The sequence below is a fragment of the Strongylocentrotus purpuratus genome, unplaced genomic scaffold (assembly GCF_000002235.5).
Source record: "Strongylocentrotus purpuratus isolate Spur 01 unplaced genomic scaffold, Spur_5.0 spur5_scaffold_3, whole genome shotgun sequence".
Taxonomy (NCBI): Eukaryota; Metazoa; Echinodermata; class Echinoidea; order Camarodonta; family Strongylocentrotidae; genus Strongylocentrotus; species Strongylocentrotus purpuratus.
In genome coordinates this window covers 24,069,650-24,087,099 of record NW_022145609.1, presented here as the reverse complement: position 1 = coordinate 24,087,099, position 17,450 = coordinate 24,069,650, and positions in this window count along the sequence as shown.

Genomic DNA, 17,450 nt, shown 5'->3' with positions numbered 1-17,450 from the left:
CTCTCATGCGGCTATAGATGATATACTTATATCACTTATTAAAATATTTTTCAGTCTTCCGTTATGAGAATGTGCTTATAACCCCATAAGGATAGATTTTTTCTTCTTTATAAGATGTAATTTTTCGCACTGCGATCTCACAAATAATACATTTTGTCCTCGCTCGCTCGCAAATAATTTGTCAGACCATCACACCCAGCTTCAAAGCACGATGCTTAAGCAATATCTTGTATGGTGTGTAAAGTAAAACAAATATTAAAATCATCCCTGATAATGTAATCACAACGTAGGGGTATATACCAATGTCTAAAAGATTGTGTATTTTCGGTTTGAAATTTCCCTTTATAGGTGCCCTTTTTTCTTGGTGCCCCCCCCCCCCCCCTCGCTCGGCCGCCCCTGATTTAGATGTTGACCTTACCGCCTTCTGCAGCAAAACATAGACCTTCACCAGCATAGTCGTCTGTCAACCGAGAGCAGTCAAAGGGCCAGGGACGGTTGAGGGACTGTTCGAAGGGTTCTTGGCAGGCTTCCGTGATGGCGACACAATCCGAGTAGCACACCCTTTGGGCGGGGCCGTTATGGGTGCATTCCGGAAACATTAGGTTGCAGGTCAGGCTCAAGAGATTTTCGTGACAGGACGAAATGCTGGATACCTGGATAATTAAAAAATAGAACAACACCGTTTATGACGCTTCATGTTGTGCCCTGCAATATAGAGCCGTAATCATTCACCAAAATCCGGCGAAGGGGGCGGGGCGTCCCCTACGATTTGGAAGGTAGATGCCCAATATGAAATATTCCCTCACGAATTTTGCGTCTTTTACTTTTAATCCTTCCAAAAATATGTATTTAAAAAAAACTTACATATGCTATTAGGTGGGGTTTGATTTTTATTATGTTTTTCCTCAATTTATTTTTTTTTTTGGGAGGGGGGGGGGGGGGGAGGAGGAGGAAGGGACCATAATTATACAGATATTCGGGGTATTTGTTGTATATTTTTATGTGTTAGCTTTAATATGTCACTTTCTCAAATAACGTGAATCGGGACAAATCAATTTTGCACGTACTTAAGAAAAAAAACTATCCCAGAAATGCATAGGGCTCCAACAATTATAAGTTCAAATTTGTTTTTCGTTCGAATACTCGCCGTTAAACCTATAAACGTAATTCTAGGTTAACTTCCATCTACTTAAACGGGTGAAAAGGGATTGTGAGTCGATAGGCGACGACACAAAGCTATAACTACTGTCACATTCCACAGCTCTCGCATACTTGACTATGCAAATGTCTTATCCATTTTCATTTGAAAACCAAAATATACCTCAGACCTAAGGCCGGCCTAAAGCCTTTATCAAGTGCGATAGCCATAATTACCATAAAAGATGTTTACAACTTCAACGAAGCGAAGAATAGCCCAAAGGCTATGGAGTCCAATATTGATATTAAAGGATTGAAAGGATTCATAGGTATTTTATTACAAACATAATTATTGTATATTCAGCTAGAAGAGAGAGGTCAGGTTGTGCTTCATCAAGCAACTCGATCTCAATAACAGTTTTAAACAAATGATAATACGGATATCGGGTTCTTGTATAGCGCTCGTGTATGTTATACTTGACTCTCATCACACTCCACTATTATTACCCCGGCGCTATTATGGCGCTCTTGTATTTCAAGGAACTAATTCCTAACGGGTACCTCTTTGCTTCACCGGGGTGGAGAGTGACAGATGAAGATGAAAGTTTTGCCAGATGACAGTATAAATTATTAGAACCCCGTATCGTGTGCTTTGTAGTCCATTAACTTATCCACTAGACCACGAGATCCATGTAATGGAGCACCCCTAGATTTGTATTTATTCATTAACAAAAAAATATTCTCTCTCCTTTTTTTCGGGAGGGGGGGGGGGGTGGGGGGTGGTGGGGGGTGGGTGTAAACTTACTATTTCTGTAAAGTTTCTTTCTGCGTCCTGTGCGTTTTGTGCCAAGCGATGCGGGAAGATGGTGGTGTTGTAAGCCAATCTTTCCCTGCAAACCTCTAGTTTTACTGCCTCACAAATCGCTTCAAGTCGGAAAAAGAAGATTTTTAGAAGTAACAACATTTGTATACTATTGTAGCATTGTCATAAGGTAAGATACATCTCAGTGATGCGGGAGGCAAAAACGTATATTTCAACGAATATAATTTATAACCAAGTCATATGGCAGATCAGTATGTTTAGGCATATAGTTATCTGTTTTTAACATGTTAGTTCTTTAAACAAATATAAATTTGTATAATGCTGACGCATATATGTCAATATGAAAATCCAGCTTCGGCTAGATTTGATGTAAAAGGATATGTACTTAACATGTTTTAATAGCATGAACAAACCTTCATTGTCGGATTGATTGGCTGATTTCAAACACAATATTTATGTTAATGCGTCAAAGGGCGCCTTAGTGACAAGTAGAGATGTTCAAACGACGGTCCGTTAACTTGAAGTTAATGTCGTGGTTACATACACGTTATAGTGTATTTAACTACCGTACGAACGCACTCGTTGGCAGGGAACTTTAAGTTAACTTGAAATTACACAGCACGGCAGATCTTAAGATTAGCGCAATAACTACAAGCAGGAGTCAGCAGGGTGTCCTCACTCGAAGTTATTTATTATAGGGACGCAACTTACTCCGAGGTTACGCCAGCTTGACTAGTTAAAATTAATGTTATCCCCAGCCCTTAGTTAACTTTAAAAACTCGTTAATTCTTTCCGTGTGACCCTTCTTCGTGGTAGCGCATCACTGTAAATAACTGGGTGAACAAATAGCTAATTTATGTGACTTACGACATGAATCTTCGTCTGAAAAGTCCAGACAGTCGTTGAAGCCGTCGCATATTTGCGCAGGAGAAATGCAGAGCCCGCTTTTGCATTGAAACTCATCACCTTGGCAAACTGGAATTTCAAGTTAGGAGAGAATAATAGGGAGAAATGGTCTATAGAGATCGATGATATAATGGCAAATGTAATCATAATTTGGTTATACCTACCTAACCTAGTTGTTTGTTTTTTACAATATTGAATGATTGTAGCCATCACGTAGTTATTGATTATTAAAGGTATGTACCACATATTTTGTTTATTCTATATAAGTTAATTGAGTAAATTGTTTATACCGTGGATATCTATCGTGTTTTGTGTGTATTGTTATTTAATTAAATAACAATATAAATAACAATTAATAAAAGCGTTTTTTTACATTATAAAAAGAGATTCGCATATGAAAGTGATAGGGACAACAGGAACACGTTAAAATATTGTTACGCTAGAATGAATTCAAAGTTAGATGTAACAATAGTTATATATAGGCTATTCCACATTATGGGCTACTTTTTTCAGACTGCAGCCATTTTAAATATTCTGCTACTAATACTGTATGGTATATTGTTATTTCTATTATTGCTCGTACAATATTGCTATAACAACATATGTGTAGACTTTAAATACAGACTTCTACTGATGATATGTGTGTTATTTCCTCGTATGTTTTAGTTTAATTAATATAATCCTACGCATACTTCTATTCAATTAATTTCAAGGTTTATTTCGAAAAATATAGAATACAATGATGCACATACTGCAGCTAAAAGCTGAAATTTATGTGCTTACAACTGTCGGGGATACATTCATAGAAAATAATATTTATTAACAAAACATTTATGCATAACATATAATGCAAAAAATAGCAACAATTAGCCAATAATCGCAAATATTATTTATCATCATAATAATTACCTGGACGCTCCACAGCAGTCAGGCGCGCATCAAATCCTCGATTTGTCTTTGATACATCACTGGTAAATAAAATCCACATGGTATCACCAGGTGATCTTACTTCAGACGTGTAATTTGTACCAGTAAACCGGGCCATTACGACAGATCCGGCACCATCGGGCCCCGATCCGAAACCGACGACGAGGTTATCATAGTAATATTCGAGGGAAACATCGTTGAAAGTGGCGACGACTCGGGAGTTCTCGGGTGCCTGTACCCGCCATAAGATATTGAGGTTGTTGTCGTAGTTACTCGGATAGTTTGGGGACGATATTTCGGTTTCCGAGGTATGAGAGAGAGAAACGGGGTAGATGTCGTCTGCATGAAATGAACATTTTAATTAGGGAAAAAAACGCAAAGTTCGTGTGCAATTTCTGCTGTAAAATATAATCATTTATTCAAATTTATATGAAATGTGCTATATATATATATTTAATAATATATACAACGACCAGATACATAGAAATTAATAAGTTCAGTCCATACCAAATCCACAATAGCAAAGAGCACGTCTTAACGGATTATGATATTAACAATTTCTACGAAGTACGTATTTAAAACTTCAAATCGGCAATACTTATACATTGTTATGTAAAATTATCATTTATTTTGAATTTATTGTTGCAATTTGTCCTCTATCATGTTTCAACTACATCATATTTTGTATTGAAAAGGAAAAGCATTTAAGTGTTTAAGCAAATATTAATGAGTCCAAGTAAGAAACATTTTGACGACGAAATACTTAATATTCATCCAGATATTTAACAAAAACATTTTTCTCGGTCAGTTGAGGTGGAATAATACAAGTTTAAAAATTATCTTACATGCATTTTCTGCAGATGTATACGGCAGAACATAGGCAACCAAGAACCCAAACACGATATACATTATCCCCATCTCTCTTCGTGAAACTTCTCCACCTATGGAGGAAAATAAAAGAATGTTTGATCAATGATTTTTAAGAGATGGAGACCCAACTGGCAACAAATTATTCCAAGCAGCTGCTGTTTTCTACGGTTGCACAATATAATCTACTGGTGTGATGTTAGCTTTGATGTTCGAGGTTTGAAGCCGCCAAAATCATTGAAAAGCTTGAGTAGTGATTTTTGTCCCAAAGAAATATCCTTAATATTTCACTTTTTATTTTAACTAACAACGGGAAAATTGAACAGATGATAAAATATGAATACCAAAGCCTTATTGTGTCAAGACATTTGCTTACAATGTATGATGGCATCTTTAATTTGTGAAAAATAGTTTTAAAAAATTACAGTCCTTCAACCTGCAATTTGACACTTCTCCGATTACTTCCGGCTGTATTTGTTCATGTATTTTTACAGTTCTTTATGATGTTATATGTCAGATTAGTGCCCACGCGTGCCCAATCGAGTAATTTTGATTAATATTTCAGGAAATTTTGCTCCATTTCCTTTCGCTTGCCTCCTGTAAAGGTAAGAACGAGTGGTAGCGAAAAATATTTATCATTACAAAAGCATATTTCCCTTTGAAAGTTGCCCGTTAGTTTGCAGCTAGGCAGGAATCTTTTGTTTACGTATCTGCAAGGAAGATCCAGTTACGCACATGCCTGACATATTTTCTCCTGGCGGCATCGAAGATGGTACAAACTTCAGTTGAGCTGAAGAGATATAGTGGTGGAGCCTATGGAAAACAGAGCCTGTTGTGGATAGGCTCCTTAAACTACAAATGACATAATTAACTTAAGTAGGGTTTATAAAATACAAATACAAGCTAAACCGGGGAAGGGAGATTACAGGGGTACGTGCACCAATACTCACAATTAACTACAAAAGACAAGGGAAAGGGAAAGGAATAAATCTGAAGCTTATTGAAACAATAGTACAATGTAGTTTGTTCTCAATATACTCATATGTACATAGTTGACATGGCCATACCGTTACGTACTCATTGTAATAAACAAAAGTATACTGCTTGGAGACAAAATAGTCAGGAATCGGGAATGACAAGACATTTTGATTTTCTGCTGAATACATGAACACTTACAAACCTTTTTCACAAAGTCGAGAGAATTCCAGAACTTGCACTATGAACATGACTGACAATGAAAGCGGACAAAATATACAGTTCCTCAGGTAAACAAAGGAACATCCCTTCACTGCTATTATGTAAAAGTGCGTAGAACAGGTGTCACATGCATATTCACCTGTTCTACACATTTTTACATAATAGCAGTGAAGGGATGTTCCTTTGTCTACCTGAGGAACTGTATATTTTGTCCGCTTTCATTGTCCGTCATGTTCATAGTGTTGGGAGCTGCATATATATTAAGGTAATTTGAGCAAAGCGTGTTCTCGTTCTAGGAAGGTGGTATGAAAACGCCTGTCGGGTAGGATAGTCATGAACTTGATTTCTTTTTTGAAACAAATCTGATAGTGCCTGGGGCAGTTCGTTGTTATTCAGCTGAGTATTTGTACACCAAAATAGGCACATCACGCATTAGCAGTTATATTGCCATGTTATTCCCTGAGAGACCAAAATCGCCGCTGGTGAGTTTGGAAGGACAACAGCACGAAAAGGGGAACTTCTTTTAAAAAGGCAACTGAATACTTTCCTACAATACGATAACAATGATATACAATTCCCAACCTCTAGACCACTGTCTACCTAAAATGACCTCGCTATATAATAAAGAAAGGATTATCATGAGGGCATCGTATAGTTCTGTACGATCTCTCACCATGATAAGTGGATAAAATGCAAGTATTGAAACTGCATTACAATAGACCCGTTAGGTGTAAACAAAAAAAACAGATTTTGTATTACCCTGTAGTTGTCAGCACCTTTGTCGGTCGGTCAGTCGCTCATTATTTTTCTCTTTTTCTCTCTTTAGACTGATATTTTGTATGAATGCTTTAATAATTTTTTTCGATTCAGTAAACATTTCTTTCTTCTAAAAAACGGTAACAAAAAACTTTAATAAAAAGCCGACCACAGATTTTAAGATTTTTGGGTCGGTCGCAAAGAGCAATACAATATATTTGTGAAGGCCTTATAGAGAGTAAGTTGTGATGAGAGAAGGGTATATACAGAAGATGGTTTTAGTATATATATATATATATATATATCCAAACAAACATGCAAGATGATTGCATTTAAATGAGTGCAACGTCTCAGCAAGACGGGGTTAGAGAAGACAAGATAACAGGGAGAGAGACATATATATATATATATATATATATAAAGAGAGAAAGAGAAAGAGAAAGAGAGAGAGAGAGAGAGAGAGAAGCATACGCACAATCACGCATACACACAAGCTGAGAGAGAATGAGAGAGAGGGGGTATAAGATACGCACGCATTCGTACACACACTCGCCAACGTAGGTGAATAAAACACTCTACTGCGCGTATAAAAAAATGCGCCCAACTTTGGCAGATTCCCTTTTAACAGTTATAACGTGTGTGACCTTAGATTATATTTCATCCTAAAAAGTAATTGATATTCTGTCTAATGAAACCTTATTCATAACTCTGCTGGTACGGATGACTGAGCAGCAGCCTTTTCAAAAAGTGATGCCAAAGACCTCTTGAACAAAGTTTGGACTGTAGCAATGAATAGGGGTCAAAAGCCCTTAATAGTAATGATAATAATAATAGGCATTTCTATAGCGCCGTCTATCTAGAAATTATATTCCGAGGCGCTTTTATTATTACCCCGGCTTTAGCCTAGCTGTCATTACAGCGCTCCAGCATTTCAAGGAATTAATTCCGACCAGGTACCCATTTACATCACCTGGGTTGAATGTGGCAAATCTAGATAAATGTCTTGCCGAATGACATTAGTGCCGCGGCGGGACTCGAACCGCGGACCTTGTGATGGACAGTCCGGCGACGTATCCACTCGACCTCGACACCTTACGCAATGTTAGTTCAGTCCGAAAACAATCGCTAGTATATTCACATTTATTTTATGCCTTAGAATAAACAAGGTTATAATGTCAACTTAGACTTAACTAAAGGCTTATTAACAAGCAAACTTAATGACATTCCCTTCGTTTCTTTGCAGGGAAGTGAGACTCATCTGGAATACATGGTGTCGTAGTCTAGCGAATACGTTACTGGACTGTTGGTCACATAGTTCACGGTTCAAGTCCCGCCGCGTCTATACTTTCCTTTTGCAAGACATAAATCTTCGTTTTCCACTCTCCACCCAGGTGATAGAAAAAGAAACATCATAGCCCAGAGTGGATCTCAAATTCGAGTCTAAATACTAACAAATTCCGAGACATGTTCATTGAATGCTTTAGCGCCTTATTTATGGCAGCTAAGCTATAGTCGGGGCAATAGTACACAATTTTGTAAGGGCAGAAGGGGTAAATCATATAAAATATGTGCTTTGTGAATAAACCTATCATTATAAGTATTTCTTATATTCGTGTCAAGAGTACTCGTTTCTTAGATTTCTTTTTCTCGATAGACCTGTAGTCAGTAGCCGCTTTGTATTTTTTAATAGTCTAGAGGTTGGATGTTTCATGTAATAAATTATCACCAGAAACGCCATGCCATACAAACGCTGAACCCTCCCATATTATCATCAGTACGATCTTACTTTTTCCTTCTTCTTCTCCTTTTCAACTCCTTATTTTTCTTCTTTTTATGCTTCTTCTTCTTCATCTTCTCCTTCTTTTTCTCCATTTACCATCAGCACCACTACATCACCATTACCACTACCAATACCATCTGATATTCATCATTACGTCATGCCGTAATGGCTAACATGAAATCTGAGGTCAATGCAGAAATCTTGTACCTGTTGTCAAAGGTGTTATGGAGAATGTGGTTTTGAGAATGCTGTCCCTGAGCTATGGAATAGTCTCCACATAATTTAAGGAAATGTATTTTCCTTCAGCCTTTAACGAAAGTTTTCCTATGAAAGCGTGTTGAGACCCTTTTTCAAAGGTAAAATGCATTATATAAGAACTGTATTTTTTAATTTGAATAAAACCATCCACTCTTACCCTACAAGGCAAACTGAAATATTCCATTTAAGAAATCCATAAACCGCATTGGCTCTCAAATCCATTAGACACGCCGGCCCAGACATCTGGAACTCTCTGCCCATTGTAATACGAAACATTGGGACATTGTATTCTTTTAAGGAGGCGGTTAAAACTATGTTATTGTCTAAGTATTGATCCTGTCGTCAACAATTCAACAATATTCAACAATGATGTGTAATTGTCCATGACCTAGCATCGTTTATCCATTCATTAATGAACCTGCATTCAATCAGCAGATGTATGAGATTTATTGTATTATTACCAACGCTCCTTATCTCCCCTTTCTTTTTCTTCTCTGCAAGTCACTATTTTTTATTTGTATTTTTATTGTTGTATCTATTAAAGTTGAGGGCTGCGGGCACGTCAAGCTACTTTGCTTATTTCTGTAGCCCTCCTGCATCTAATGTATGTTAATTATGAATTCAATATATTTGTTTAAATTCGTTTATTTTCTGTATAAAATTATATACACTTAAAATATTGTATTAAACTATATTATGTTCATGAAAATGTATGATGAAAAGCAGGAAAAATGCAGAAACCAATAAATCAAATCAAATCAAATCAATTATTATAATTATGTGCATATGATCATACAAAGATTCCCTAATGATATCTCATGCAAAAAAGAATCAAAGTTTTTGAAATATTTTTTTTTGACCAACATAATATAAAATTAAACGATTAAATTGTGCAGATCAAATTATGTGCTGTATGTTTAGAGTGAAAATAATTTGGTCATAGATGGGGTTTGTCTACAGGACATCAGTATATAAGTATCTGATATACATAAACATCCTGAGAAAACAGAATTGGAATAAAGTAATAGAATGAGACTATGCCAATACTCATAACAGTTTGAATATATTTTTGAATATGTATATCATTTCATTTGTTTTTACTTATCCAAGAAGAATTTTAAAAGTGATAGCATTTTGAGTTAAAACACTATTGCAAATGTAACAGATTGAACACTGCGCAAGTGATGTGATCTGTGACTTATCTGTATGAAATGTTTAAATGGTTGTGTGAAAAGTTGGTCAGACTCTTGGCCTGCAAGCTTGCAGGGCATATCCTCTTGGCCTGCAACTAAAACAACAATAACCTCAATAATAGTAGCAACAACATCTAAAATTATCTAAATACAAGGGAAAGTATAGCGACAATTAGGAATGACATCTATACGATATTACTCCACAACTTTTGATAAACGTTCATGAAATTCGAATGAAGCAGAAATAAGAACAAGATGATGTTCCAAACGTTACCAAAGCCATTTTAATGTGGGTATAGTCCACTTTCTCATCATTCTCACAATACTAATAACATTTATTCAAATTGTTTATGATATTTATTAAGGATTAAGTTTTCTGCAATATATACATGGTTTTTATGTTACTCTATATTCCGATGAGCTTATATATTTGCTTTTGGTTGGATCAACAAAATTAGAGGTAACGAGGAGAAAATGATATATTATACTCACTGTTTGTCTAGATCCTGTTAAATGCGAAATTAATTGTTGAGTGAGGCGTTGAGTCCTCTCTTCAGAAATATTTATCCAATTATAGCCGATCTAAAAGGCTTCACACATAATCTTGCACAGTTCAAATAAAAGTAACTGGCAACAAGTGACATGAGAGGTCTCTTCTAGAGCGTGTTATAAAGGCGTTTACAAATTACGCAAGATAAGAGGAGAGTTTGTCTCTGATGTGTCATGAATCCGGTTTGACAGATGCCAAAACATGCAGTGTGTCGGGAAAAATGATCTAGAAATCAGTTTTATGCAAATTCCCCTTGCACAAATTTAACGTGCTTCGTTCCATCAGATTTTCATGTAGAAGTGACGGATAAACCGTATAAAATGAAAGACACAAGCTGCATGAGTCCGTTTGACACGGTCTGGTGATATTGAGCAGGTACCTGATGCAGAGGCGGCGCTCCAAATGGGGCAGGGGAAAAGTACAATACTCCCACCTTTTCAATTACCCCAAAAGTGCCCCTTGTACATAGGAACAGAGCCCCTTTAACTTGTAAGAAGTACCCCCTTATTACATGAAAATAACTCCTTTTACTTTGACAAGTGCCCCCATTACTTTGTAAAAGTGCCCCTTCCCCTTTTTTCCCTTCTTTTTCGCAGACTAATGAAATAAGATACACAATCGTGTAATGGAACCCATTATGTATGTAGTGTCTTTCTTTTCGAATTTTTTTTTAGTTAAATAAAGGATTTGACGGACAAAGGCAGAAAAATTGACTTGGCCTGGACGCGCCTGGACACCACACAAAATCTAGGCCCGTAAAAGAAAAACAGAAAAAAAAAACATTTTGAAAGCAACACGCTGAAAGGAATGCACCTTGATTGAAATAATTTGTAATGATATTCACGCTGGTAGATTTTACATATAGAAATTATGATCACTGATTTTATCCTGAAGAGCATGGGTGCTCGGCAACTCGAACACTTGTTTGTTGAATAGATTATAAAGAGTGTAATTACAATGGAAAGCTGTTGGGAACCTGACGTGTATAAACCTTGACCAAATTGTGGTATTACTCCGTTCCGCTTCGATAAAAATAGCCCTGGCTAAAATAATACACGGGAAAACACACACAGCCATTTTACTGAAGTGAAAAATAGAAACAATATTTTGGCTTCTGTATATTACATTATACCTGATATTCATGAACTATAAGTGCAAACCCTAAAACGTGAACACCGGACTATAATTATACATTTAGGTATGGTATTGCATACTTTTTTCTTTTTACCGTTAAGCTGATGTTGAATACTAAGCGGAGGGCCAAAGTCAGAAAAGAGGGGTTTGCCTGCCGTTACCACACAAACTAAGCACACCTTGTTTATTTGAAAGATTTTACTAGCGGTCACCCCTAAATTGGAGGGGGCGTCCAAAAAAAACCTGGCCCTTTTGACGAAAAATAATATCTTTATAAGAAAACCTTAAAATAGCATGAGTTTGGTGTCATATGAAAGATGATAAAATGGTCTACATATTGATAACAATTTCTTTTTACAGAATTGGGATTTATTAAAAGCGCAATCTAACTAAGAAACATGATTTGTCGTGAAAATTTATAGCAACCTAACGTTATATACTTGACTTTCACATAAACAACATTTGTGGCTATAATTATGTGTATCAACTGTATGCGTATGTGTATTAGTTTATTGAGGACAAGTCTGGTGTATCTAAATCGAGTTTAATGTAAGTTTTTTAGTAAGACTTCTAGTCATCATGGGTTGGGTGTCATATGATGGATAATCATAAATACCTGAAAGATGATATCAATTTCACTAAGTTATGTTGTGTGTAAAATATAATATTTGAGCCCAAAATGTGCTTTTATGGTGGATAAGTAGTTTGCCTTATTTTTTATATTTAATTAATAACTGGACGATAGGCGCAAGACATTTTAGTAGTGCAGAAAGTTCAAAGAATTAGGAGTGCTAAGTGCAATTGATAAATACTTCTTCTGTATACTCTGTGATGTTTCAGGAAATATGAGCATGGGCAGTTGCCCATCAGGTCTTTCGTCTTCTGTGTGCATTGCTGATCGTCAACGAAACGGAGTTAAGTCTTTTGTCAACTCTGTTTGTTGCTACGGCAGGTAGCCAGTGAAAACGAACTCGTTTGATCAAATTATGGAAATGCAAGCCTTACTTTAAACAAACAGAACTTTGTTATTCCTGGCTCATTTCTCCTGATTGAGGTGTATTTTAAAGGGCAGAAATTGAACTTTCTAGAAATTTGATTTTCTTTTAAAAATTCAGATACCGCCCGCCAAATGACTTTTTGGTTTCCTCCCTTCAAATTGCTTTTAATCACTCATGCGTGAGATATGAATCATTTGAGTTGCATCAAATGAAAGAAGAAGATCTAAGCTTTCCAAATGTGTGTCACTTGTTAACTATAATTGTGATTAAGTTATGATAAAACATCGATAATTCTCGGTTTCGTTTTTTCTCGGACGCACTGTATGATGCACACCATGTTATAACTTTCATAGCAATTTGAAAGATACTCAAAGAATGACGGGGAAGCTGAGAAAATTGTTTTATCTATTTAGAAAATGCAATTGCGCGTCTACAATCATAAAATTACCTAAACAATTGTTTTAAGACAATGGGTAGAAGACCCTGCTTACAGGCCTATCATGATTATGGGAAAGAGTGATGATTTTTTTTCCAGACGAGTTCTGAGGCACAATATTTTTTCGTTTTGAAAACAAATTGTTGGATATATCTGCAGAACTGCATAATACTAGGTTCAGAGTCATTTGAGATTTAACCACCAAAACGAAATTATAATGCAAGGAAGTTCTTAATTTGAAGAAAATGGTTAGTTGACATGGTGGTTTCAAACCCACTCTCCCTCTATCTCTCTCTCTCTCTCTCTCTCTCTCTCGATAGACGCATGGGCATTTACTTTTTACAAGGGGCTTCCACTGACAACACCTGTCCTTTTTCATTGGTAGAATAAAAAATATACACATATCCTAAAGAAACATCTATGGGCAGATAGGCCGTGTGGAGTTGAAAAAACATGCCTACAAGCCGCTTTTCATTTTTGGCCTGATGAAGGTCCAGTCGATTTGTAGGCTGAGGGCCACATGATATATGCATCTTATATGGTTGCAATAAACTTTCAGAACCAATTTTCAGTCCCATTCAGCGGCTAGAAATATAAAAAATGTCAAAGACATGATGTAGAAAAATATAGAGGCCTCTCTAGATCCTTTAGTCATGCTGTTATCTGGTTATTTGATCTTTCGACAGAGCCGTAATAGTTTTAGTTGCTTTAGGACCTAGTGGATAGCCATCACTTTTTAAATACATTATTTTACTTCATCGAAATGGCATCCAAGGTATTAATAGATTAATGTTGATAGTCACCCTGTGCATGCTAGTGTGATTGGAAGTCGTCCAATTTTAGAAAGAAAGGCGAGATAAGGCATTTTCATAATGTCACCAAACTCTGCTTACGCGAACTAAGGTGAACAAAACGGCCACGGCTCCCCTATGAGAGAACGAAAATTAAATAATGAAAATAATAGAGGGAAACAATGTAGGGGGCAAAACACTGGTCTGCGAATCCCTCCGTTTCAGGACCACAAAAAAAAAAAAATGAAAACGGGAAATTCATTGCCCACGCCCACCCCTGCGCTGCAATACACTAAGCGTTGGGAGCTATGAACGCAATGGTATAGAGTTTTTTGGTGTTCTTAATTTTGTTGCCTCAGAAAAATAAACATTGAAAAGTGCCCCAGGCCAGGCCCAAACTGGGTTGACAAATAACCAGTATGACATTAGTTATCTTTTATATGACATGCTGAGTTTGTAAAACAAATGCAAATCCGAACATTGTGGGTGCAAACAAATTATCGGTTAAATTATATACAAGGGCAATACAAGTACTGAGATTCGGTTTGGAACATTAATTTGGCAATATTGGCAACGATGGATCGCTTTGGATAGATGTCCCTTGCAACCAGACAAATTCACGACTCATGGAATACTAGATCCATACGATAGTTTAAAGGTAAATACCAGTTCTGGTCATGCGATTTCAATTGTGAAAGAAACGTTGTGGAATCGATCAGAAAAGGTTGATCATCTAGCATATAAGTATTGGTGTGTATTGCAAGGTTATGAAATCATCAAAATGATAAGAAATTTGACCCAGTCTTGGTAAAGATACAAGCACTTTACACAGAAAGATGTATATATGGGACTACATGACACGTGCGCGATATCTATCCGGTCTGGATAGATATAATAATTTACCCCCCCCCCCAAAAAAAAAAAAAAAAAAAAAAAATCAATTTTAGGCGATTTCCCGGCAATATTTGTATCATCACGTATTATTAGTCAAAACATATTCTTTCACACGATTGGTAATCAAAGCTTCCATTTCATTTTTTGAGAGGGGGGCGTTTCCAAAACTGGTCTTTACCTTTAATATCCGAGCCCCACCGTGTGCACTTTCTCCCTCTTTTTTAGCCTTTTTTTCTTCTTCTGTCTTCCTTTTCTATTATCTGAGGAGTAGAATGGTGGGGAGGCGGGAAATGAAAAAACGTCTAACCCCAGTGGAACCTGTTGAGTGTGTAAAATGAATTAATTTGTTGAGCCGCGACCCTGGTCGATATTGTTTACGTTGCATTCTATCACAGCTGCACTGATTCGATAACTCGAATAATCGCATTTTCTAAAGGTGAAAAACCATAGAGATCAATCTTTAAGACCAATTCTGTTATGTAAAATGCAATTTGTTTTTAAATATCTCTTCAGTAATTTCTTCAATGATGGGGAAAAAAATACTTTTGGCTCTGTTCTGATGTCCACATGAAAATAATTTAGACCATATAAACGCTCCGGCATTCTGCATGGTCTTCTGAAAAATTACTTGAGGATTCACAAGATCGTATTTCAGTCTTGGGGCATTCTGACAATTTACCTTAGGGTTCATCTTCAAGAGACCTACATTAGTGGTTTGGTGGGCTGTCTTTAAAATTAGAGCTAGATCAGTTCTCCAAGCAGGAATTTTGGTAGTTATCTTTCTTTGATTGTATTAGATTTTACCAATCAGTCAAATGGAGGGAGGTGTCAAAGAAAAGTTGATATTGTGTGTGTGTGTGTGGGGAGGATGGGGGGGGGGGGGGGGGGGAGGGGGGTAACTGACCAAATGCCCACATTTTCTGAAACATCACAGAGTATAGGAGTAAGTATATATTGCACTCGGCACTCTTAATCCTTCGAACTGTCTGTATTACTAAATGTCCAATCACAATGATAAAACAAATCCTAACAAAAAATACGTTCGTACTTAAAAATATATTCCTTAAACAAATATTTCTAGAGAAGGCGCCGTAGCCAATTTGATAATGAGTTTATTATTTACATTTTCATCTATTTAGCCTTGTTTATCAAGTGTGATAACGATCGCTTATGTTGGATCGCAGATGCTTCAAATATATACATTTTAAACAAATCCATGTCCCCATGTCAACACTTTATATTACCTTTAAGGTAACCAAGCCACTGATCTGTGTAAAGATGGCTCTGTGTACCCCATTTTTCGTTCAGGCTCGTTCAGTCAACCCCCCAACAACAAAAAAACTGCTGTGGTTATTATTTGTTTTTAACGGTTGAAAAGAATGACAACTGAAGGTGCAACTCAAACGAGGCGCATATTCACTGAACTCTGTGTTATTAAAGACCAGAAGGTAAATCATATGCAAAAATCGACTTGAGCAAAAGTATTAAAGTGAGAGAATTAATTGAATTTATCAAATGAGATGCATTGCATTTTGCAGAAGAAAAGTCACACACACAAACACACACAACACACACACGCACACGCACAAATGTTATTTGATATTTGATATGTGATATGTGTGGCATGATTAAGCTTGTTAGGGATGTTTTTTTGATCTGCAAAGACCGGATTAATACCCAAATCCCAATCGTTTTATTCAAACATCACACAAGCAACTTTGGCGCAAGTCGATTCTTGCACTCCCGCAAACAATGCCTCCGGTTCATTCAAGCGTAAACACATACCACACGAAAATGATACTAAATGATTTGGGATTAAACACTCTTTCTTAAAATGTATAATAATTTACTGTTCATCGATGATTCTTTAAATAATAAGCAATTTTCTAGGTGTGAACCTTTTTTGGGCTCACACTGTATTTAGTGAATGTAAAGAATGGTGGGGAAAAATTTGAGGGCAAATATTGGTGAAAAAATGTGAGTTTTCGGTTGTTTGTTGTTTTGGGGTTTTCAATTTTGTATTATTCCTTCAATATTTGAACACAATTTTAAACATTCTTGCAGAATTGAGTGTTAAGTTACATCCTTTTCAATGTAATTATGCAATCTGTGAGAAACTTTGTTGTAAAATTTCAGGGGGTGCCCAACACTTTTGAGGGCTTGAATACAACTGGTCCAGTGACTGACCAGATTAGCGTTTTCCCTACAATTTCTAAGCAATATATTCTTTTTTAATTATCTGGTTTTGACAATTATTTAGAAAATTTGACAAAAGTATGAATGAAAGTATTTAGATTTTGGTGCATGTTTGAAGGTTGCACTTCCGTTTTCAATATGAATTAGTCCAAATTGTATGTTGTTATATAAATAATAATAAATAATAACAACATTTATAATGCGCACATATCCACCCCAAGAGATGCTCAAGGTGCCTAATATAGCTCTAATATAGGGCCTAACAATGTCATGCTCAATATTTTATGTAGGCCTTCACTTCAGGGTGGACACATGTCCGCGTGCTTGCAATAAAAGGGCGGCACAATTTGTATTGTAATAGTATTGATGTTAATAATTTTATCATGATAATGATGATGATGAAAATGATTGAAATGATTGAAATGATTGAAATGATGATGATGATGATGACGATGATGATGGTGATGAGGCTTACCTTAAGGATTAAGGTAAAACTGAGACCTATCGCCTGTAATGTAAACTGTACTTTTGAACGCATTGCATTTCCCCTATCCAACTAATATATTATAATTGAGCACAAAAAAGAATTATACATGAACATATTATA